Source organism: Phalacrocorax carbo, chromosome 4 (genome assembly GCF_963921805.1).
Source record: "Phalacrocorax carbo chromosome 4, bPhaCar2.1, whole genome shotgun sequence".
Lineage (NCBI taxonomy): Eukaryota > Metazoa > Chordata > Aves > Suliformes > Phalacrocoracidae > Phalacrocorax > Phalacrocorax carbo.
The window spans coordinates 61,017,695-61,040,595 of NC_087516.1; the positions used below are offsets into that span (position 1 = coordinate 61,017,695).

At 42.5% G+C, this 22,901-nt stretch overlaps 1 long non-coding RNA gene across 1 annotated transcript in view; it reads right to left on the bottom strand.

Moving 5' to 3' along the window:
• Positions 1-11,615: 11,615 nt before the first annotated feature.
• Positions 11,616-22,901, bottom strand: part of LOC135313134 (uncharacterized) — a 58,448-nt gene continuing 47,162 nt past the window's right edge. Inside the window, exons 4-6 of the long non-coding RNA XR_010372732.1 lie at positions 18,902-19,421; positions 16,566-16,746; positions 11,616-16,264 (exon numbers count right to left, since the gene is read on the bottom strand). This is a non-coding gene — a long non-coding RNA (uncharacterized LOC135313134). The remainder of the gene's footprint in view (positions 16,265-16,565; positions 16,747-18,901; positions 19,422-22,901) is intronic.

Genomic DNA, 22,901 nt, shown 5'->3' on the forward strand with positions numbered 1-22,901 from the left:
TGTACAGTGTACAAGATCGCACATGGGTTTCCATGTAGAGTTTGAAGTGAATTGTATCAATGCAAATACCTTGCATTGAGAACAGCAACACGTGAGTTGGTAGGATAGGAAGCAGTGGCATGACAGAATAACAGTGACTTCTGAAGAGTCTCCTCAGCATGCTGGAGAGAGAATTGATTCAGGTCAGTCTCCAGGGGACATGGCTCCAACTGGTGCTGGGGAAAAGAAGCTAATTTCTCCCCTCCATTTCCTTGGAACATACCTTGGCTGAGGGTCCCTGCTTCTAGCACAGACTGTCCCCAGTGGCAATTGAGGAGTTTTTATCCTAACAGCATTTTTGTCAGGGGTTAATATTGCTTCCTTACATGCATCAGACCTTCTGTGAAGCACAGAACTGGGTGGATGCTTGGATATCTCTGCTGCTCAGTGCAAAAGGGAAGACGAGGATATGTCCTTACGCTTTCTCCCTTGCATCAGGCAATTCTCATTCACTAAAGTGCAGTTCTTATGTGAAGTATCTGAGCAGATTTCTGTATCAAATTTCTTCAGTTTTAGATAGTTTTTCTAAGCACTTTGGAAGGCAGGTTGAAACAACATGTCTGTGACAAGAAAACTGGGTGCGTTCACCTTGTCTACCGCCCAAAGATTGTCCACTGAATTGAATTTGTGCGGTTCTCCCCATAAGGTGACCAAGCTCTTCACAGTGCTTGGGCCTAGCCCGAAGTTCCCTTTCTCCCTTTCATCATCATTTCTCATGCCAGTTCCCCATGGCTTTTGGTGTATTTTGAGCAGCACTTAAGCCCAGCACTCTGTGACAGGCACTTTATCAGTGTAACAAAGCATCTCTGGTCTTGTGGGAAACACGAGTTGTCGTCTGTCTGGAAGCAGCCAAGACTTACTATGGGTTGTCATGTAGAGTCAGAGGCCGAGAAAATAGAACTTGTCAGCCTTACCTTGATAAGCCCACGAGTGTGAAAGACATGCCACATGCACTTTCCATTACAGAGATCACCAGGAATCCATGAGAAGCGTGAATGAGTGGAAGGAGTCAGGCATGCAGAAAATTACTCAGACCAGAGACCTTGGGCAGTTCCAGGTGTGCCTGCTTTCCATAGGAATCAAGGGGATTCTCAAAATTGTCTTACAAGATCAAGAGAAGATCATCCATTACAGAGTACATCATGATAGCAAGGTAATGTTTTCAGATTAACCTTCCTATGTTTTTTCCCCTCAAGCAAAAAAGGTGATAAATTCTCTCACAGTAAGAAAGCAGTTTCAGTATCATCCAAAAATGTTTTAGTGCTTTTCTGCATACTTAGGACCATCTTTCTGGTTCACCTAAGAGCCACGTACTACATCCTCCTTGTCTTTCCCTGACACCGGCAACTTCATCCGCAGGTACAAGCATCCTCTCCCTTTGTGCTGGAGGAGGGATTATGGGCTGTCGGTGGAGTTGGCTTTCGGAGGCTGAGAACCCCAGCTGTCCTTACAATGAGAGGTCAGAAATGAGGATCCATTTCTTTACCAGCATCTCAAATTCTGCAGCTGCACGAGCAACTCGCAGCAAAGGAATGGGCATGCGCCATGCTGCTACGCAGGAAGGTCCCATCCAGGAGCAGACTGCAACTTGGCAGGGAAGACGACTGGCCATCAGCTGGACACCTACCACTCCTTTTCCTCCCTCTGGAGCACAACAATGAATAAAGATCTACAGTAAACACTTGCACTGTGCCACCATTGCCAAGCAGTAGCAGATGTCACATCCTTGAATCTGGGGTTTCTATCAGATGAGAAGCCTTGATTTGAGGCATGTATTTGTACGGCAGTCTGATTAATTCATACTTGCACCAGCCTACGGTGGAAGAGGTCATGGCAGGAAAGACCCCGGAGGAAAGCAGGTGTTGTCCCCCACATACACTACGCACATGCCCCACTGCTGGCCATTAGGACCCTGTCAGCTCAGCAGCTGCCTTGCAGCTGACATGAGTCCAGCTGGGAGATTAAGGCTCATCTTCCTGAAGCTGGCTGGAGTCAGCTGGGGGGGTGCAAGGAGCCATGCAAAGCCCCCATGTGTTTGTGCTTGGCTTCCAGGCACCAACCTTGTTTTAAAAGCTGACTGCAGGTGAGGAAGGAAACAAGCTTTTGTTACTTGCATTCACCCCCTCACACAAAAAGCTTCTGCACCTGGAAGCTGGTAACAGCACAGCATATTATATGAGTTAAAAATACTGTTTTGCTTAGGAAAAATAACTCCCTTTTGAAAACAGCAATTAGTTGAAAAAATTATGTAATATGCTTATAAGATCTTTCAAACCAATGTTACCCCCAGCAAAGTGTTTGTTCATCAATACGGTGCTAAAGTAGCATCACTGTGAAAGTTCAGTAGCCCAGTTTAAAGGACTAAAGTCAGATAATGGTTACTTTTGCGAGACAAGTAGAAGCAAAGGCTGCTTCTGTCAATCAGTATGAAAATGTAATTTAATTCAGTGCAACAGAAATCAATTTTTCTCCTAGGATCTAAGATAACTAAATATCACACAGTCAGCTTAATTAGTTTCTGATATTTGTACAACTTCACCTTTAAACTCTGGAAAAAAGCACAGTTCATGTGTTTGTTCTTTGTAATTCCTTTCTGGTCTGCTTTACTGCTTAGAAGAAGGAGGCTTACAAAGCTTCACAGTGGCAATAAAATCTTACTCCAATTCACACTTTCTTTTGGTGACCAGGAGATGGAATCAATACTCCATCAGATCCATCAGGCCATCTCATTAGTATCTCTAAAGCAAGCTCAACACAAGGAGCAGCACAAATCCAGAGCTCCTTAAACCTTTCAAAAATATCCCTTTTCTCAGCAGTTGCCTTCCTGAGAAGCAGAAGCACATGAACTGCACAAGAACCTCAATCAAACAATTATCTCTTCTCCCCAAAAATGTATCTGTCCAAGCCTTTTTCAGTATCAGTGGCTTCTCTTAAAACTCCTGCTCTGCCATCTTGCAGTCCAGGGGCACCCAGGCCCCCAGGTTTAGGCAAGGCATTCTCATAAAGTAACCCAAGTCTGTTTACCGCAAACAAACTAAAGGCCCTGTGCCTTCATGTTGCTCTGCCCCGTGCATTCCCCAGCTGCATTTTCTGGGCTCTCACACGACACCTGGCCCTGCAAGGAGCATTAAGTTGCCAGCACCAGAGCAACTTGCAATAGCTGTGGCATGGGCAGGCCTCCTGTCCCAGGGGGTGCTCAGCCAGCCTGACCAGTCACTAGCACACAGGGCACCTACCTTGGAGGGCAGCAGCAGGGTGCTGGAAGAATAGGGCTGCTCCATTGCGGAGGACAAACTAGGATGCACAGGTTACCATGCCACAACAACTTCACCAGTGTGGGGCACACTCCCAAGCAGAACAGAGCTGGCAGCAATAACAAGTCCCAGGAACAGCCCAGTTACTATCAGAAAAACGTGCAAGGATGAATTAAGTCCCAGGGCAAACTGGGAAGTCTGGTAAGCAAGTCAGGCTCAGCAGAAAACAAGGCTGGGCCCAAACCCTCTCTACAAGACAGTGCACAGGAAGAGTTGGAGTGGTCAGACCTGACCTTATATAGAGCTTCTGGGTATGGGTGGAGGCACCAGGAGAGGTTGATGAGGGAAATTAGAGTCAATTAAAGCCCTCATGCCATACCAGCTGGCTCTCCTCAGGCTGCTTTGAGTCAAGAATTTACTATTGGTCCCTGCAACACAGCAGATACTTTGGTTTCCAAAATTCAGACTGCACTTCCTCAGCATTTTATGAGTTTTAGTTTTTATAAATGTTCTCAGCAGGCTCCTGCACTCATCCCTTATCCAATATAAGGTTTATAATGGCTGAACTAAATAGACTTTTGCACTTGAGTTTGCACCTCTAAGCCCAAGAGAAGGATAATTTTTGAGACCCCTGCAATGTCTCTTTTCCAGTTTGCCCTGAAACACTGTGCTTTTTCCACATACTCCCTTCTGGCTCCATAGTCCTTTTCCAGGCTCATAGGCTTGCCATGAGCATTATCACTGAAGAGCAAAGCCAGATCTGTGAATTTCAGGCATTCTGAGTAGGCTCGGTCCTACTGTGCTTATAACGCAACCTGAATGGCCCAAGGTCACATAAGTAGTATAGGATGAAGCACAGGTTTCAACCCCCATATGATTAGTGATATTCTCTAGACCACAATAAGCACTTTTATAAAGCCATGCTCATTGGAGGGGGCTTCACGGCATACTGTAGCTATCTAGAGATTTCTTGGCAACTGCTGGTTGGAGAGGGAGGGGGTGGTAGTTTTAGCAAAGCTGTGCACTCCTTTAAGTGCAAAGCCATGATGTGATAAGATGAAAGATGGAAATCTGCATGGCTGTGCAACGTGCAGTGATAAAGATGATTATAACCTCCAGTTCTCTTTAAACTTACCAAGGGCAATGGGGTGAGAGCTTAGTTAATCAATCCTGAGGAATCCTTTCCTGCTATCTTTTCCATCAGCAAAAGAATGAAAGCACAAATGATGAAGATGATTCATACCCAGCAAACAAAGGCATAAGAAGCTCAAAGTGCAGCTGGCTCAACAAAGCTTAATTAAAACAGGCATTGCAGGAGACTGGTGATAATGCCCTCTCAAATCTCTTCCCTCTGAAGTGGCTGCATCCCAGTCAGACAGGGTCTTGAGGTAAAACACCTCTGAAATAGACGGCAATGAGCGTGTCACTGTCCTACCCTAACACTTAGATACATTGGGCCAGAAGGCAGCAGTAGTATTCCAGGCAGGGTACATATGTCAAAAGTTGTATTGGGATCTCTGTGGTTTTGCCACACGTGTAGCTGCTTGAGGCTTTCAGAGGGATTATCTGAGAGAGAAGCTGGTTATTGGCAAAAGCTGAGGCACAGTGAAAAAAACACACTCCTGCCCTCAAAAGCTCACAATTCAGAATTTCATTATTGACTTTTGGCTTAGTTATAGGACTGCAGAGGTAAAAATGTTGAGAAAGGCGTGCATGTGTGTGGACTGATTGTAGAGGGAAAGAGAAAAACATAAAAATATTAAAATTCAGCCTGCCAGGGAAAGCAAGTTGCAGTGAGGTCAAGCCTCTGCAGCACATTTGATCACCAGTGATGGCAAGAATTCTCTGCATGGTTGAAAGTCCTCACCTTCATATTCCCATTGGAGTTGATTGTAATGGTAAAAGACGCGCCTTTCTAGACTCAGGGCTCCAGTCATTCTCTGCTAAGACAGACACTGCCCTACCAACACTGACATTAAAAACATCATGCATGGGGCATCAAAGATGAGAAGCCTAACTTTTTGTTAGCTAACTTTTTGAAAGCTGATACTGTAGCATAATCAATTTACTCCAAGGGGGTGGATTTTTCCAGGAAACCTCAAAACTTGCAAGGTTCATGCTTAAAATCTCTGCAGATCTGATTTACAGCACAGGGTGGTTTTGGAGAAAAATCAATCCTGTAGCCATAAAGGTGCTCATTATTGTGAGCAGCAGAATTAAAACAGGTAAGTGATGGAAAACAGAGGAAAGATCTCCCTGAGGAAGGAAGAGAGAAAATATGCTTAATTTCCCCTGTATTTCATTAGTTTAAAGATCAGCTAGTTTCAAATTACAGCCTTTAAAGTCCAGAATAATTTGCAGTGCAGTGCACCAGCTTGTCAGAACATCTGATGAGAGCTTGATTCAGGTCTCGGTTTGTCTTTTCAGCCTTACTTGCAACTTTCTCTTCCTGGAAATTGCTGGACAAACTGCTCAAATTTCAACTTTTTCCTGAATTGACTTGGCTCTTATCCTCTTATATAATTCATTTTTCACGTATACTCTGCTACATACAGCACCTCCTTTATGTTACTCAAAGTATGGTTAATTTTGGTTATTTAATAAGACATACCAAGGAATTGTCTAAATAGCAAATATTGTCTGATACAAATTGTCCAATGCTGAACAACTGACCCCTCCGTCTGATCTTTGGTGAGCATGAAGGGCTGTTTATTACTAGTGCTGTTTCCAGCGTGTCTGAGGAGACAGTTTTTATTTCGTTAACCTGCACGTAGGTAATTCTCAGGTGGCAGCCTGTTGTTCCTCTGTGCATAGTTTATGGGATGCAAAAGGTGTTCAGTTTTAGCGTGGAAGGGCAAGAAGCAAGCTACAGTCATCCTTCTAGAAGCTGGCAGTCACGCCACTGTCCCTTATGTAGCTGTTCTGAAAGAATGGGCAGGATGTAATTCCCTTCATCTCACACAGAAAAACTACTTGGCCATGTTGACATTTGCAGCCCTCTGGGATAGCCCCAGCTACTGACCTGTTTGCTAAACACTAGTTCAGCTGTGTCAGTTCTGTTGAAAACTATTTCCTGGCATTTGTGTTCAGCTCGCACTATTTTGCCGTACCCCAGCCATGACTGTTTCCTTTCTTGAGAAAAATAACCTCTCTACTTAGGCCATTCAAAACCTGGGTGTTAAATGCCTTTCATGTCTTTTATCAGCATTGCGTGCCCCCTTCTGTGTTGTGAGAAATCACTGCTGTTCATAGCATGTCCATTTGCTGTGCTTCACGTCAGCAGACTGGCTGTTAGTGGGGTTGTTTCTGAGAAACTGCAGGGCACAAAATGACCTCTTAACGCTCTGGGCGGCACGATGGCATTTATGCTTAGAAGCAAAACTCAGTAGCACCGTCCCTCGTGCAGCAGAAACAGCAACATCTGCCTTGGGCTGGGAGGGAAGCTGAGTCCTGAGAGGCACAAAAGCCTGAAGCTATTTCCTTCTGTCAGTTATTCAGCTGAAGTCATTGGGAAATTACTGAGGACACTACATCTAATTAGAGAGATCAGTTCTGCACATCATGACAGCACTATGCAGTACGCATAGTTCCTTCAGCAGCAAGCAATAAAAGTTACTCACAGACATGCCTGCAATTCTTTGAACGTATTCACGCTGCAAACAACATAGACAAGGAGTAGGTTTCTGTTTGCATAGCAGCTCTAACATTGCTAGGTAATGGTTCAGTTTGGAAGACAGCACTTCTGCTTCATTCCTCTGGTTCTGTGCTGTGGACTACTGTAAGCTCCACAGATGTTCCCCACATATCTCCTAGTGAGCAGGTTTGATCAGGTATTATGCCATTGCATTTCAGAAGCAGCTAATACCATACACTTAACTGGTGCCCACTCCAAGGAGATTTATTTGGGGCTTATGTTTTACTCAATGAGATAAACAGGGCTGAGATTCTGTGATTCAACAAGAGACAAATGCATTGGAGCAGGGAAAAACTACAAAACTATACATGGAAATGAGTTAAGTTGTACTAAATTGTATTTTTTCCAATTATTTTATTGAAAGCATCCACATGTGTACAGCACAGGGAGAAAATATTGAAGGAGACAGAGAGTCTACTGTTCTGATAGTAGCCCAGAATTGGACATAGGCTTGCAACCCATTTAGAAAAAGCCAGGGGCGTCTGGGCTGCCTTTACAGAAGTACTCTGGTGCCCTCATTTGTTGAATGTCGTGCTGAGTCTGGACATTCTGTTATTAGTAGGGAGAGATCAGAGCTGAATGAGAAAAAATTGATGAGCAGATCGTTGACTTGGAATGAGCAACTTGTACAGTATGAGAAAGATTAAAAGTACTAAAGTGATTTACACCAGCTGAGGATCTGAGCTGGTTAGTTTAGTTTTGGCCACTAGCCAACCTAAAGGGTGCGAATGGAGCTCAGCAGTCTGCAAACAACTGAAGGCTATTAAATACCAAGGAGGAAATGAAATAATTTAATGAAGGTGTAACTAGAAGTAGTTGGACTTAATTAAGGAAGGAAAAATTGTAAATGAGTATCCAGAAAGCTTCCGCTAATGAAATATAATAGTCTGCAAAATCACCTTTGCCTGAGACTTTTAAAACCGGGTATGATAGAATACAAATGTCTTGCAGGTTGAGAAAGATTGTATGTTTGTAGCATATGAATTTATAGTTACCATGGGGCTAAGCTAGTTGAGGCTTTACAGTCTTGGGCTCATCATATCGAGTACTTCCCAACAGACACACCAAATAATATGTGCATCTTACCTGCTGCATGCCATCATGTATGTTTGAGAGTTATAAGCACATACCCACTATATTTTTTTGCTCCCTTTAATGTATATCTGCTCCTCTCAATTCTGGAAAAAAAACAAAACAACCCCTAGCCAGTAAGGCACACTTACTAGAGAGCTGGTTTTATGATTAAATGAAAAAAAATGATTATAACTATGTGAAAGAGTAGCCAGGATAACCCTTGCCAAAGTTCTTGAATCCAATTATGTTTTCTGAGCTGTCCCCAAATTCTTAGAAAAAGTCCAGCCTGAAGTGAAGGCACTGCAGAAAGACTGCCTGTGCAGTCCCAGGCAGGAGAGAAACCTGAGCTCAGCTGGAGCATTTAGGTACCTCTGTGATGCATGGAAGAGGTATAGAATGGTATAGAATTGTTACTGCTCCCTTGACGTTAAAACCAGTAGCAACAGACTGGGAGAGTGACATTTCCATTTGTGAACAAACTGTGAATCATTAGCTCAGATATTTGAAAGATGGAGATTATTCTGAATTTGCTAAAATGGCCACATCTGAATTTATTTCACAGCTCATTAGGGAGCTGTGTATAATAAATTACCCAGCATGTTATGTTCAGCTAACCTGCCAGCTCCCTGGTTTGTTTTATGCTCTGGGTTGCTGAATGTGAATAAGCAAATAGTGCCTGTCTGACCATTTTTTCATTGTGCAAATGACAGAGGCAGCGACTTGACAGAGCTTTTTTTTCTTTCCATCGAACCTAAAGTGGTTTCTCACAAACCTAGAGGTGATTTCCTGCGCTCTACATCCATGAGGGCTGTTTCTAGTTGATAAGAAAGGACACATTAGCAGAAGGATAGAGCTACCTAAGGGCAGGGGGGTCTATTTTTCTTTCCTAATTGGTGCCCACAGGCACAGTTCCTCTCTGCCCAGTAATTTCCACTACCCCATGGGCAGGATTTCCAGACAGGCTTGAGATGTCTTGTAGACCTCAAGGACACGCTGGACACAGGCTGTTTTGTTATTCACTTTGGGCTGTGGTTTCATCTGGCTGCTGCACAGCATTGCGCGTAGGGAAAAGTCTTTGCTTCAGTTTCCATCTGTAATAGCTACGTGAGGTTTGGCTTGGTGTGGGGTTTTTTTTGGTGGTGGTGTTTGGTTTTTTTTTCAGTTGACTGTGCAGTCCCAGTTTGCTTTGTGGTCCCACATTTCCATCTCTAGAGTCGTCAGAAGGCACAGTTGCCGATGTGGGGGAGAGGGGCAAAGCAGGAAGAATTCCTCTATGTGTTTTTCTAAAAAATTCAGCTTTTCAAGGAAGAGGAGCCTTTTAAAATTTTTTTTTCCAGAATTTGAACCCTCTTGGCAAGATTTTCTTATTTTTGCTTAATCTTTTTTTTCCTTTTCTATTTTACAGTTATTACCTAAAATAGGTCTCTACAGAGTGAGAAAATATTTCATTAATTTCTTTGGTGTTTCCTGGGAAACAATAATGCATTACTGGAACTAGTGAAAAAAAATATGTATGTATGTATAATAGTATTTATGCTTTCTCATAGCAAAAGCTTTTGATGATGAACAGGGAGCTTTTGTGAGATGTTTCAGTGTAGGCTGTTTCCATTTTCTGTCAGCACTGTTCATCAATGGGATTGATTTTTTTCACAGGCTGGCTGTTCCAGGCCATAATGCTGGCTGCCCGAGACTGTGGGGACAATTCCTGTTTCTGCTTCTCTGGCACGTTTGCATTAAATCTGCTCTAAACACAAAAACTGTACCGACTATCTATGCAGATTTCCCAGCTGATTTCATTAAATCAACAACATCCATGACTTCGATAAGTATTTTAGATTGGAGAGTGCTTTTTTTCAGTGTTCCCTGAGTGATTAAACGGGAAAAAAAAAACCAACCCAGACAAGTACTGGATACTTTTATTTCATATAAAGAGTGTGCTGTGAAATAAATAAGTGTGTCTTTATCAAATCAGATTTCAAATAGATATAGGAAGATTGTTGCTCACATGGACTCAGATTCTTCCATAAAGTAAGTCACAATGTAGACTTTAATTTACAGGCTGTTGTTAAGGGATCAGTAGCATTCACAGGTGCGTGAAAGCAATATGCAGGTGTTAAGACACCTGAAACGAGCAACCGCATTTTTAAAATGATCCACTTCCATCTGCTGGGATAAGGGCAAGGTTTTGTCATGTGGTTGTACATAGTGCTGACCAGCTCTTGCACTGAGCTGGCATTTGAGAACCGCAGGCACCTTGGAGCAGTCAGTAGCTGTGAGCATAACTGGAGGCAGACTGTGCCATGCCTCTGTTTTGCCAGCTGTGGTCAGGGAAAGAATTGCACTCAGTTCTTTATATGTGCTTTGATGACAAGTGCTCTGTTATAGCCAGGCACTAAGGCTAAGAAAAATGGCCTGTTTTTATTCCCCTGTGCAACTGGTAACTCTACTAAACAACCACCCCCTTCGCACACACATACACCAAATAGCTCTGCAAACTTCTCATGTTTTCTGACACTGACCTAACGGGATAGAAACAACCTGCTCTATGCAACAGAATAGAGGGATTTCCATTTGCTCCAAATCGTACAGTGTACCTTAATTGCTTTCCTATATTAATACAGGGATACAGTGTTGGCTTTGTATGAATAATTCAGGGCATTAAAATGATAAAGTTATCAACAAAAGATGGCTTACAGTGATTATTCAACGCATTTCATAGATATTTCAAAGACAAAGATTTATCTGCAGATGGAATGTGAAATACTACATTGAGAATGTGTACAAATGTATTAACTCTATTACTGGGGTAGAGCAAAAATAAGAGTCAGCTGAAGATAGTGAATAAAAGATTTTTACATTCTCTGAAGGTATGCCATCTTCCTCTATTAAATAATGAACAGAAGATCTTTGCAAAATTCACATAATCTCTTGTGCAATAGGTGCACTGTATTTTATGAAAAGGAATGGGAAGACTTGAAGAAAATACAGGACTCCTCTCGTGGGGTGGTTAGTAAGGGTGGCAGTGTGTATGCAGCAGCAATATATAAGGGGACAGGTTTTATGTGTGGGCTACACTTATCTTGGGTGCTAATGATTTAGATTAGAAAGCATGCCCTGCATGCAAAAGCTCTCCTTTCTTTGCCCTCCTCTCTCCCCCAGTCTACATGCAATGCACGGAGTGGGAGGGGTGACCCAAAGTAGCAACTGAAGGCAGGTTAAAAACAAAGCATGAAACGTTGCTGCTCGGGGCTTTCAGGCTGCGGTAGTGTTTTGTGCCGCCTCTCTGGCCCAAGCTAGTGCTCGAGCCGAAGTAACTGAGGGAAACAGCTTTTCTGAGCAAAACCCAGTGGCTACTAAAACCTCTCGATGGCTTCAGCTGTGCTAACAAAAATCAGCGATGGGATGAAGCGCAGCCTGTGTTTCCACAGGTTGTCGTGGTTTAGCCCCAGCCAGCAACTAAGTGCCACGCAGCCGCTTGCTCGCTCACTCCCTACCAGTGGGATGCAGGAGAGAATTGGAAGGGCAAATGTAAGAAAACTCAGGGCTGAGACAAGAACAGTTTAATAATTAAAATATAATAATCATAATCATCATAATAATAACAACAATAATAATAATATTGTAGTGAAAAGGAAAGCCACAAAAAGGAGAGAGACTGGAACGAAACCCAGGAGAAACAAGTGATGCAACTGCTCACCACCCGCTGACTGATGCCCAGCCTGTCCCCAAGCAGCAACTGCTGCCCCCTGGCCAAGTCTCCCCGCTTAATATACTGAGCATGATGTCATATGGTGTGAAATATCCCTTTGGCCGGTTGGGGTCAGTTGTCCAGCCTGTGTCTCCTCCCAGCTTCTTGTGCACCTGGCAGAAGCATGGGGAGCTGAAAAGTCCTTGATTTTGTATAAACACTACTTAGCAATAACTAAAACACCAGTGTGTTATCAACATTATTCTCATACTACATCCAAAACGCAGCACTATGCCAGCTACTAGGAAAAAAAATTAATCCCAGCTGAAACCAGGACAGTATCCCAAACTGGCCAAAGGGATGTTCCATACCATACGACTGTGCTGCCATATGTCCCCAAGTGGGGAATGCATGGATGCTGAATTTTTAGGGACAAGTCTTTACTGCAAAGAACTTTACTGCATGGATAAACGATTTACATAGACCAAACTGTGGTCCAAACTTCAGAGTGACTTGAGACTTGTCCCTAAAAATTCAGTCTCCATCTTTACCGTCTTTGTTCTCCACAGCAGCTGAAAAGCAGTGGTCTTTGGTCAAGTAGTTCTCAAGGTCTAGGTTGCAAAGTCTGGAGGTCTCTTGAGCGGGCTGGCTGTGCCCATGCTGCTGTATGGAGCAGGGATAGCTACACCACAGTCTTTTGAGCCTCCACAGCAGAGGCAGCAGTTGAACATACAAACTGCCAAGAGCGTCAGGCAATTCTCCAAATAAGCATCCATGCATTCCCCACTTCTCCAAGTGCTTATATCAGGACATTGAATGGGAAAATCTCCTTGCTCGAGGGGGAGGTGCAGAAGTCATATGGTATGGTAAATCATTTATCCATGCAGTAAAGTTCTTTGTGTGCATTTAGCCTTGAGAAGTGCAAGAACCACTAGAGATCTGCCCTGAAATAAGCTTGCAGATTTCTCTTGTATTAAGTAAATTGCCTTGTTTTACATTCCCTTTTTTTCAGATTCCTCCACACTTAAAGCAAGTTAAAGAGGAACCTTTACTCTTCAGCATCAGAGAAAAAGAAAAAAAAATCTTGACTTTTTCCTCCCCGTTCAATCACCCTTACCTGTTCACTTACCTGTTCACTATTAAAATAACTATCTAATGGTGGCATTACTTGATGAAGTGATACAGATATGCTAAGTGGAGTGCGACAGATGAATTCCATAATTTGAAAACCTGCTAGCTATGAGGTAGCAAGCACTGCCTTTTTCTGTCTTTACTGACTATTAAAGCTCCATTTTGCAGCACATACTGTTCCAGTGACATAGTTTTCCATGCAAAAAGTCTTGGTTTTTTTTCTGAAACAAAAAATCTTCCCTTATGAGTTTGGGTGGGCTGTGTAATATTGGAGTCATTCATTCAGGCCAAAGAAAATACTTTGTTTTGTTAATAAAATGGCTTTGCATTAGCTTCCTAGAATGTAATTTTTTAAATAGGTAAATTAAAACCTTGCTTATTAATTGCAGTGCAGGCAAGTGCCATTGGCATTCTTTCAGTATACGCGTGCCAAAGCTGTTGCTGGCCAGAATGTGACAAGGCAAAGGGAGAGTTCTGAGGTTGTATGAACCCATCTGGTCTGAGCGATCCTGATGGAAGATCTGATCACAAGTCCCTCCTAATTCCGTTCTGCGATTGCTTTCTGCTCTAATTGCTTTGTGAAATACAGAATTATTATATTTTTGATAAGCTGACATACTTTTTAGACTGAAACTGCAAAGTGTTTTCCTTTGGTGGAGGCTTCCACTTTAATGGACTAGGAGTGATTACAAACTCAGTTAGCTTCTCATTTTGGCTCAATTCAGTTCAGCACCAAACAGCTGAGGAGTAACTTCATTAAACATGTGCTGTGTGGCAGGGGAACATTGCTTTGCCAAAATCTATACTTATTGTGAAGTATGTTATTTTCAAGAGGGAAAGCTAGGATTTCATTATATGTTTATTCCCATAGTAAAGATAATTGTATTTGTCTCTCATTCAGCCACCTTCATGGACTTTAACAAACACAAATTAAACCTAACCTATTTACTCTGCAAACAAAATGATAAATAAAAGCTCTCAGAATAGGCTTTTATTTAATATATGTATCTGTTGTTAATTGGGCTGCGTGCTGAAAAAGGAAGGCCAGACCTTGATCTTGGCTGCCCACTAAGGAATGACAATAAATGTGCTGGGGCTAACAGATTTATGCAGATGTTTTCATAATAAAAAGCTTGTCTGCAAGTGTTAACGTTGGAATGATGACCTTGTCCTTCACTCTCTGGTGGCAGGTGTGCACATGCGCTGCCCTGAGAGTGGGGTAGTAAGTAACTCGTCTTAAGTCTCACGGGAGTCCTGTGCTACTGGAAGGCTTTTTGTAGCTGAAATCTCAAGTGCAGTTTCTGATTACCTACGGCTTGACTGGACCCCTGCCCTCCATTTCTGAGAAGTTCGCCAATTCCAAAATTTAGGTTACATAGTGACTAAAGCAGACCAGAAAGCAGAGCTTTCATTCCTTGTGAGTTTCTGATGGTGGACAACTAGAAGGATATTCAGAGAGCCCAACCTTAGGCATGCAACTCCACAGAAAAGGGAGTGTTTTTTCCCAGGCCTGATTTAGGTGCCTTGTTCTACCTTCTGTCCACTGATTATGTATATAGGAAAGGTACATTTTTGTACCATCCAGCAGTTTCCTGTGCTGGATGGTGTGAATAGCCATATTTTATTAATTTCTAGGCTAAAATAATCTGAATGAGACAACAACTAAACTGAAATATCTCTAAACCTTTTATCCCATAAAATGTTACTATCTTTCTTAGGTTTCAAAATATTTCCTTTTTTAAGTCCTTCATTCAGATACTTTTAATCAAGGACATAAACATGTTGGTGTTAATCAACCAAACCCAAGTTTCTTCTGGCTGCAGCAAAGAATTTCATTTCGGTTTGTGTTGCTTCTGAGCTCAGCCTCCGGGTCACTGTCCACCGAGCACCCTGAGGCCTTCAGTTTTTGGAAAGCTCTCTCTGGCCAAACGCCCAACCCACGCTAATGCACTTGCTGTGGTTTTCAAAATTCTGCCCAGATGGTCTTTTACTCTGGAATAGTTTGCGATGCTCAATCTCCCATTTTCCTCAGGGGAGAAATATATAATTTAATTTGTGGGTTTCAGTAGTCTTGCTAATGACTTTCTGCTTGTTCTGGTGTTTTTAAGTAGTTACAGATGCTACAATGGCACTTTTATATTGTCCTGTATTGTTTCCATCAGTTGTTGGATTTCAGGAGGGAGAGATGTAAACTGTACTTCAGCTTCTTTGAGACAAAGCTGACAGAGCTATTGAAAATGAGGCACATGCTGCTGCTGAAGAGTTTGCCTTTTTTTGGGTTGCATTTTGCAAGAGAGCTGGAAAAGTATATCTATGTGAGAAACTACTGATACTGAAATGCTTGTCTCTCAAAATCTAGAGAGCATCAAGTAGGAACCCATTAATTTTTGGCTCAGAACTTGCCCTTTAGCAATACACAGAACAGTATTAAAGCAATTAAAATTAAGGATTTTGCTGGTGAAGTTGTCTGACTACTTCTTTATCAGCATCTCAGCAGTGCTAACTAAAGGCATGGGCCTGAGGAGCTCAGCCTGTCTCCTGGTCCGCCAGGTTTGCAGGTCTGCGCAGCGCCCCACCGGCAATGACTCCAGCCTGTGCATCAGCCACAGCAGGGGACCTGCTGGGCTGTACGTCTAGGATTCCTGGGGCCTCCACTGTTCTTAAAAGAACCTTTCACTTTGTTTAGGAGTGTTTTAAAAAGGTGCGCTGCAGTAGTTAGCATGTAATAACACAGTTTATACAAGCAGAACAAGCAGAAATTATTTCATCCTTACCTTCTGGTAAGATGTGCAAAAGCAAGATAGACGGTTGCTATGTTTCTGTTCTGACAGATTCTTTTTTACCCTTGAATGCTACAGCTAGCTGAAAATAGAGATATTTTCTGGGAGAAACTTCAAGAGAAACTCTTTTTTGGTCCTATTCATTAAAGCTGTATTTTTATTCTGGCTTAAGAACCATGTATTTAAGTTTAAATGGGTGTTAGTCTGGTAAGGAAGTGCTCTGAAGGAAATGTGTGAGGTCCCGGGCAGGGGGAATGGCCACAAGTTGCTCTTGGGGAGATTCCGATTGGACACAAGAGGAAAACTCTTCACAGTGAGGACAGTCACCATTGGAATAATCTCCCCAGGGAAGTGGTTGACTCGGCCATGTTGGACACCTTCAAGAGTCGTCTGGACAGGGTGCTGGGCCATCTTGTCTAGGCTGTGCTCTTCCTAGGAAGGTTGGACTAGATGATCCCTGAGGTCCCTTCCAACCTGGGAGTCTGTGATTCTGTGAAACATTCCAAGGTGGAGTCTCTGTTTCCCTCTGTATAGGTAGTCCTGTGCTTAGCTTACACCAGTGATCAGCAGCACCACCAGTGGTCAGTCTGCTTTGTTCTAAACGCTGTGAATTCAGAGAAAAGATTTGAATTCAAATGGTCATTAGGAACCTAAGGCTTTGCAATATGTCCATTTTTATTACTAAAACTGTATACACCAACAGTCCCCATGGCAGCTGGGTGCTCTAATAGCTAAACCTACAAAGAAAAACTGTAACAGACAGTGATTAAGTCTCTTTACTAGTTATTTTCCATGTCTGTTCTTGCCTGTTGTTCTTCTGCATGCACAATCAGCTTTTTTTGAGAACGAATGCAACTCCCAATTCCTCTGCATTAACAGCAGCAACAGCAAAGCAGGTTCTTTACCTGTAATGAGACTTGCAGGTACAGCCAGTTCCTCTTGAGGCTGTAATAACACCAAGAGCTCTGGCACAAAGACCTCTAAACTGCGGTACTGGTATGTGGTTTGCTCTCAGTAGAAAGCTGCAGCAGAAAGCAAGTTGGAGCAGGGATTTTTTATGGTAGTGATGACCACAGTTGTCTGCAGCTGTGGAGAGAGAGCAAAAGAGACAGGGACTGTGAAGGTACAGCATGGCTGTCACACATGCCCAGCAAGCAACCCTGGTCAGCTCACACCTCCCAGTCAGCACAACGGAGCAGTACACAGGGATTATGCTTAAGTACATCTGCAGCAGTACCTGGTTTGCCAAATGTCTGACAGCTTGAGGTGCTGGGCATATGGAAAAATATGATGGTCAGGGAAGAAAAAGCAAAGCTATACCTCATTGCTTTTCAGACAGGACACAGGACCGATTATTTATTAAGGCTGTATAGGATGTCTAGCAGCCTGGATGATGAGACTGATCCTTTCAAATGCAGAGAAATACTGCAGTCTCCTGCTGTAAGGTAGCACAGGTAAGCCAGGGTTCTTGGAGAGTTTCCCTATTTGTTAAAAAAAAAAAAAGAATTTATGTATCTCATCAGCTTGTGGAACTAGCGATAACTGCATCAAGTCCCACTAGACAACTATGGATTTTCCCTTTCCACTGGTAAATTTCTAGCCCTGGAAGATTGCAGATGTGATGCTGAATCTTCCTTAATTTCACCCTTATAAATGAGTAGCACCTTCAGCCTCTTAGAGTACTTCTTACAGTTGGGTATAGAGGGAGGACATTATTTCTGCTCAGGGGCTTTATTTTACAGCATTTTTAAAGCTGTCTGTGGATATAAGTTGCCTTCTGCAACAAGAAATCCTGGTGAAGCATGCCCATATCTTACTTGTAATCCTCCAGTGTTGCTTCCCAGACTGTTAAATGCCACACCTCTCCTTGTCACATCTATCTGTCTGACCTTGCCCCCAGGACGGCTATGGAAATTGCAGGAATGCTTTACAGACAGTTGCCAGCCTACAAACAGCATCAGCCTTTTGTTTTTTTTTTAAAGCAAAGATAATTCTGACAGCTGGATAAAACCACACGGTGGTTGTCCTGACATTGTTTGCAAGATGGTCACAGTCAGTCCTGACTAGGAGCTGTTAAACTGGAACTCAGACTCCAGAGGTGTTGAGTGACATGCTGTTGTCCTAATGTGTCAAGCAACAAGTGCTGTCTTTTGGCAGCCTGAGCATACATATCACCTCCTGTCAAGGTTTTAGAGTCTACTGTGGCAACCGTCTGCTTTGGCTTTGCTTGTCCTCAGAGCCAAACTACTTACCGCTGAGTTGTCACATGCTAACTAATATAAGCAGCAAGCCTCTCTCCTTTCTGATTTGCTACAGGACAAGGGAAGTCTGTGCATTGCAAACTTTACACAAATTAGTACACTATTCCCTGCCAACAGTGCTGTACAGAAGCAAATTTTTTTATTTTAAAGTGCTTCTGTGCCAATGTTGGTGTGATAAAACAAAGTATGAATAAATTGGGATGTGCCAGCAACAAAGAGCCAAGTGGAAAATGCTTTCTTCACTAGGAATACAAGCGTTTTACAAGAAGCCACAAAAGCATTGCTAAAGCTAACATTTTTCCTTGGAGCTCAAGTATAAAACCCTGTTCTGCTCAGCTTGTTCCAGGTTGCTGTGTGGTATAATACCATTACACAGATGAAAGGCAAACTTGTTTGTGTCTGTACTTCCTTCTGGTGATTAACAATGGAAGCGAACAGAGGCCTGGAGCTCACATGGGCCCCGTCCTCTTGTGCATGGCAGGATGCCCTGACGCTGTACTGAGATCCATCGACTTCATGTCTGCAGGCAGCTCACTTCCCCTATGGGTCAATTCTGCTTTCTCCTCAGAGTACAAACTTGTAGCACAGAGCACAGGCCACATCCTAAAAGGGACGCAAGTGCTATGGCACTCTGCTCTCGGGCAGGTGGGTCCTGGAGAGGTATTCAGAGTCCAGTGTCAAGGTACCGGGGCACCCTGTCCTGTGCAGGGCAGGCAGGTGTCTCAGCATGGGGTACTTGTCTGTACCTTGTCCTTTGAAGTTACGCAGGGACTCAAGAGCCTGATCTGCTGGACATTCTCCAAGAAGAGAGAGGTAGTCGGGACGCAGGACATCCTGAACCTGGTTTCTGGAGCCTTATCATGTCCAGGCATGAGTGAAAGGGACATCTTGCCCAACTAGCTTGTGAGAGAGCCAACTCTCACAATTCCGAATGGCACACGTGGATGTGCCACCGGGCTCCCCATGAAGCTACTACCTACTGTGATTCTGTCAGGATCCTGCAGTCTGGCTGGGTTTCCTCATGAAAGTCAGGTTTTATTTCAGGGTATGTGTCGGCTCCAGGTGTGAAGATGGCAAGTTCGATGAGGTGGTAATCTTGACCATGCGATCCTGCTGAACTGGAAGTAGTAGGTCAGTGACATTTTCACCCAACCCTGCTGCAAGCAGAGCTGCCTGGCTGAGCCCTGCTGCCCATGCTGGACCGGGCCCCAGCCCTAGTGGAAAAATGGTCTGATCTCAGGTGAAACTTCAATTCTGCTTCTGAGGTATAAATAAAGAGTGGGTTTCTTGTAGTGTCTTAAATATGGTATATTTCCTTTACTGTTTTAAACAACACTAGTGAGGGGATCCTGGTGTAGTCTTGGCAGAAATAAAGATGAAACAGAAGGCACTAGCCCAGGACAATATCCAAGTTGGGGTAGCATCACTTCTTCATCAGGGTCATTACTGAGAATGGTAGTAGTCTGGGGGCAGCTGATTTAGCTGTATAGGCAGAAAAGTCTAAACAGGAGACAAAAATTAGGAAAAAAAAAAAAAGAGTATTTAAATCTGATGAGCATGCTTGCTTTTGTTTTTAAATTTTGCTGCATGGAAACATTTTTTCCAAACATTTCAAGCTTGAAAAAAACTGGCACTGAACAACTGTTGTAACAAAATAAATAAAATCCTCTTTTGATCACTTGTCTAATTCCAAGTTTTCAGGAATTCTGCTGTTTCTCAAAATCGTTCTGCTTGGAGAGAAGAGTGTCACAAGAACATTTTTTAGTCACAAAATGAATGTAGAAGAAAGACTGATCATTTTTCTTTTAGCTCAAGAATAATTTTTGGGCTAAGCCTGAATATTAAAAATGTCATACTAAATGGCAACTTTCCTGAAAACTTGGAAGTTTGTGAAAGAAGGAGGTTATGCTGACAGATGTTTCAGAAACCTAATTAATGAAGCTCTGAAATGAAAAAGACTGAGAACAATCTGACTTCTTGTATGAGAAAAAATAACACGTAATATTTCAAAAGTAATAAAAGACCAACCACCCCAAGAACTTCAAACAAACAAAAAAAAGTAGTAACGTGAAACAGGAGTTAGGCTTCCTTTTGTCATCGTAAACTTTTTAAACCTCTTTCTGGCTAGAACTGGCTGAACGACCGTGATTATATTTTGTGACAATAATTGAGGTTTTAGTATTTTTGTACATTCTACATTAGCAAACAAAACCTTTTGAATATTTTTATGTTGAAATAGGTCCTTTAGGAATCTGTAGGTGTTCTAGTCAAGGTTGTTCTTCCCTCCTACTGGTCAGAAATTATTAGAGAGGCCAAATTGTTCTGAACCTCAGAATCTCTTCATCCAAATAAGCAAACCTTTAGAAGTGCTTCAGCATCAATAAAAACTGCATATTTGAACAACATTTTGCTTTCCTGAAACTGTTCCAAGTGCTTGCAACTTCATCTTGCACATAATAGTTTTGCACAAAAGAAAGATGCATTTAATCTCAGCTGGAAGAGCGTGGTTTTGCCAGTTCTATATTGCTGCCGTTTGTGAAAAATGGCTTTGCCTTATTGTATTTCTTTTCATCTTCCTTCCTTGGTGGCTGATCAGCTTCTGATAATGTGGTTACTCGATCTTATCCTGTGAAATTACAATCCATTATCTCCTCAGGATATGTTCTAGGAGGGGGATTAAAAACATGCTGTCAGTAATACATATACTCAATTGAAATTAAGTGAGAACGTGAAGTAAGGTTACAGTGCTGCAAAGTACAGAGGATCAGCACCTGCCCTTCATTAATCCTCTCAGTCCTCTCTCTTTACACTGTGAAGTGCCATGATAACATAAAGCCACAATGAAATACATGGAAACTTTTTGTCTGTCCATGTTTTGAGGACTCTCACCCACCTAGATGCTGCCTTGTTGCTTGCTTTGCCGCTGGGCATGAGTATGGGTGCTGAGATTGACAGGGAGCTCATCACAGTAACTTCCCTCAAGTAAGCAACGGCACCTGAGAGTGCACAAAGCCTGTTGTGAAACCCTGAAATGAAGCCAAACATTTGGAAGCAAGTTTCTAACCTTTGTTAACTGAGGTGCCAGTTTTATTAGGCAGAATTGATGATACAGTAAGGGGATGTCACACCATATTAAGGTCAATGTATGGAAACACTTGTTGCCATTGAAAGGCAAAGGCTGCTTAAGGAGATGTTAAAAGCTGAGTGTAATGCTGTAGGGAAAATTCGGCAGGTAAAGGTCAGTGGAAGTTTCCTTAAAAGTAGTTCTTGGACAAGCATGGGTGACATTTCTTTGTCTGCTTTCTACTACTGCTTTCTAATCTTTGCCTCAAAGAAACAGTGGGGTACAAAGCATATTGTCTGTGTGAGGACTTAAAAATGAACAGTGTTGATCTCCCTGTCTGTCTGCAAAATGCCAAGACTGGCTTAAAAATCATAGACTTTGTTCAGAAAAAAACCCAGTATCTTTGTTTCTAGACCTTTTGAGATCATGTTTTCAGGCATTCCTGTATGTTTCCAAGGTCTACACACTTACCTAAGTGAAAAAAAGACCATCACATGCCTCAAATAATGAGAGTTAATAACATCAGGAGTAGCACAAGTTGCACGGATTTAATTTAAACAAGAACTGAAAATTCTCTGCTCCACATCTGTAAATATACTCTTTATTGTCAATATCATTAAAAGACTGATCTAGCAGGTCACCTACAAAGATTCCTTTGGGCCTCTTCATCACCAGGAGCATCTCCTCAGGCTTCTTCTATACTGCAGTCCAACAGCTGCCTTTTACAATATATCCTGACTGTCATCAGATTTCTGTATCATGCTGTACTTATTTCTGGTAGAGAAGTAGGTGTGTGTTTGTGTGCGACAGGGACTGGGGGAAGAGGTTTCACTTTATACTTCTTGCAGATAGAATTACTGTGCCTGTCTATTGGCTTTGCTTATTTATCTTATGACTCTTGTGGCTATCTGTGAGGGGTAAAATAAGCACCAGCTTTGGATTTGATTTGCACTGTGAATATGCTTCTAACTGGCACCACCCACACCAAAGGTTAAAGTCAACATTTTCAGTTTTCAAAGCCAGAAGGATAAAGCCAGGCTACTGGAGTGAGATTTTAAACAGCTGGCAAAACTCCATTGCTGTGATAGTCAGTGTTAAAAACTCCTGCAGGGACGAGGTGGGCACTGGAGATCTCTGGGCCCTGTTTGCAAGCGGTTCCCTGGACTGTCCCTTCTCACAGGCTCTGAAGGATGTGGCCTGAGGCTTGTGGCTTTTGGCCATGTAATGTCTCCATTGCACAGCTCACAGGGTCAGAAAGGCTGTCATCCTTTGCTGAGGAGCCCTGCCAGTATAGCTGATGGGGAAGGCTATGGGTGTGCATCACTTTTGCCCTGTGCCTTAGCACTGATAAGGCCTAGTTCTGACTTCAGTATTATTTAAAATAGCTTTAGGATTGTTTTGTGTTACAGAGTCAGTGCATTCTCCTTCTGTGCCATTCTATCCTCTCCATTACTGATTTGTTAAGAGATGTAGCTTCTAGAGAAAAAATTAAAGTACCAAGTAGTTTTAATAGTAACACTGTGGAGCTCTTTTCAAGTGGCTTTTTTATGTGTATGCACATGTCAATGGAATGCTTTAAATTGATTTTGAGGCTGCTAAGGTAGGCATGTGCAGGCAAAGAAATCCCAAAGCTTCATACAGGTTTTTTTTTGTTGTTGGTGTGGGTTTTTTTCTTTTTCTTTTCTTTTTTTTTTTTTTTTACCATGCAGCCTTTATAAACAGTATTTGGGAATGATAGTATCAAATGTCACATAGTATACACTGCTATCTTAGATCTACATTCTTAATTTCTAATAGCTGGGGTTGCATGGTTAGATTTCTACTATGATTCAGAAATGTGGTTGTTACTGATATGATATGGATATCAGAATCAAACCAAATATTTAAAAGCATTAGTCCCCAAAATAACCTGGTAA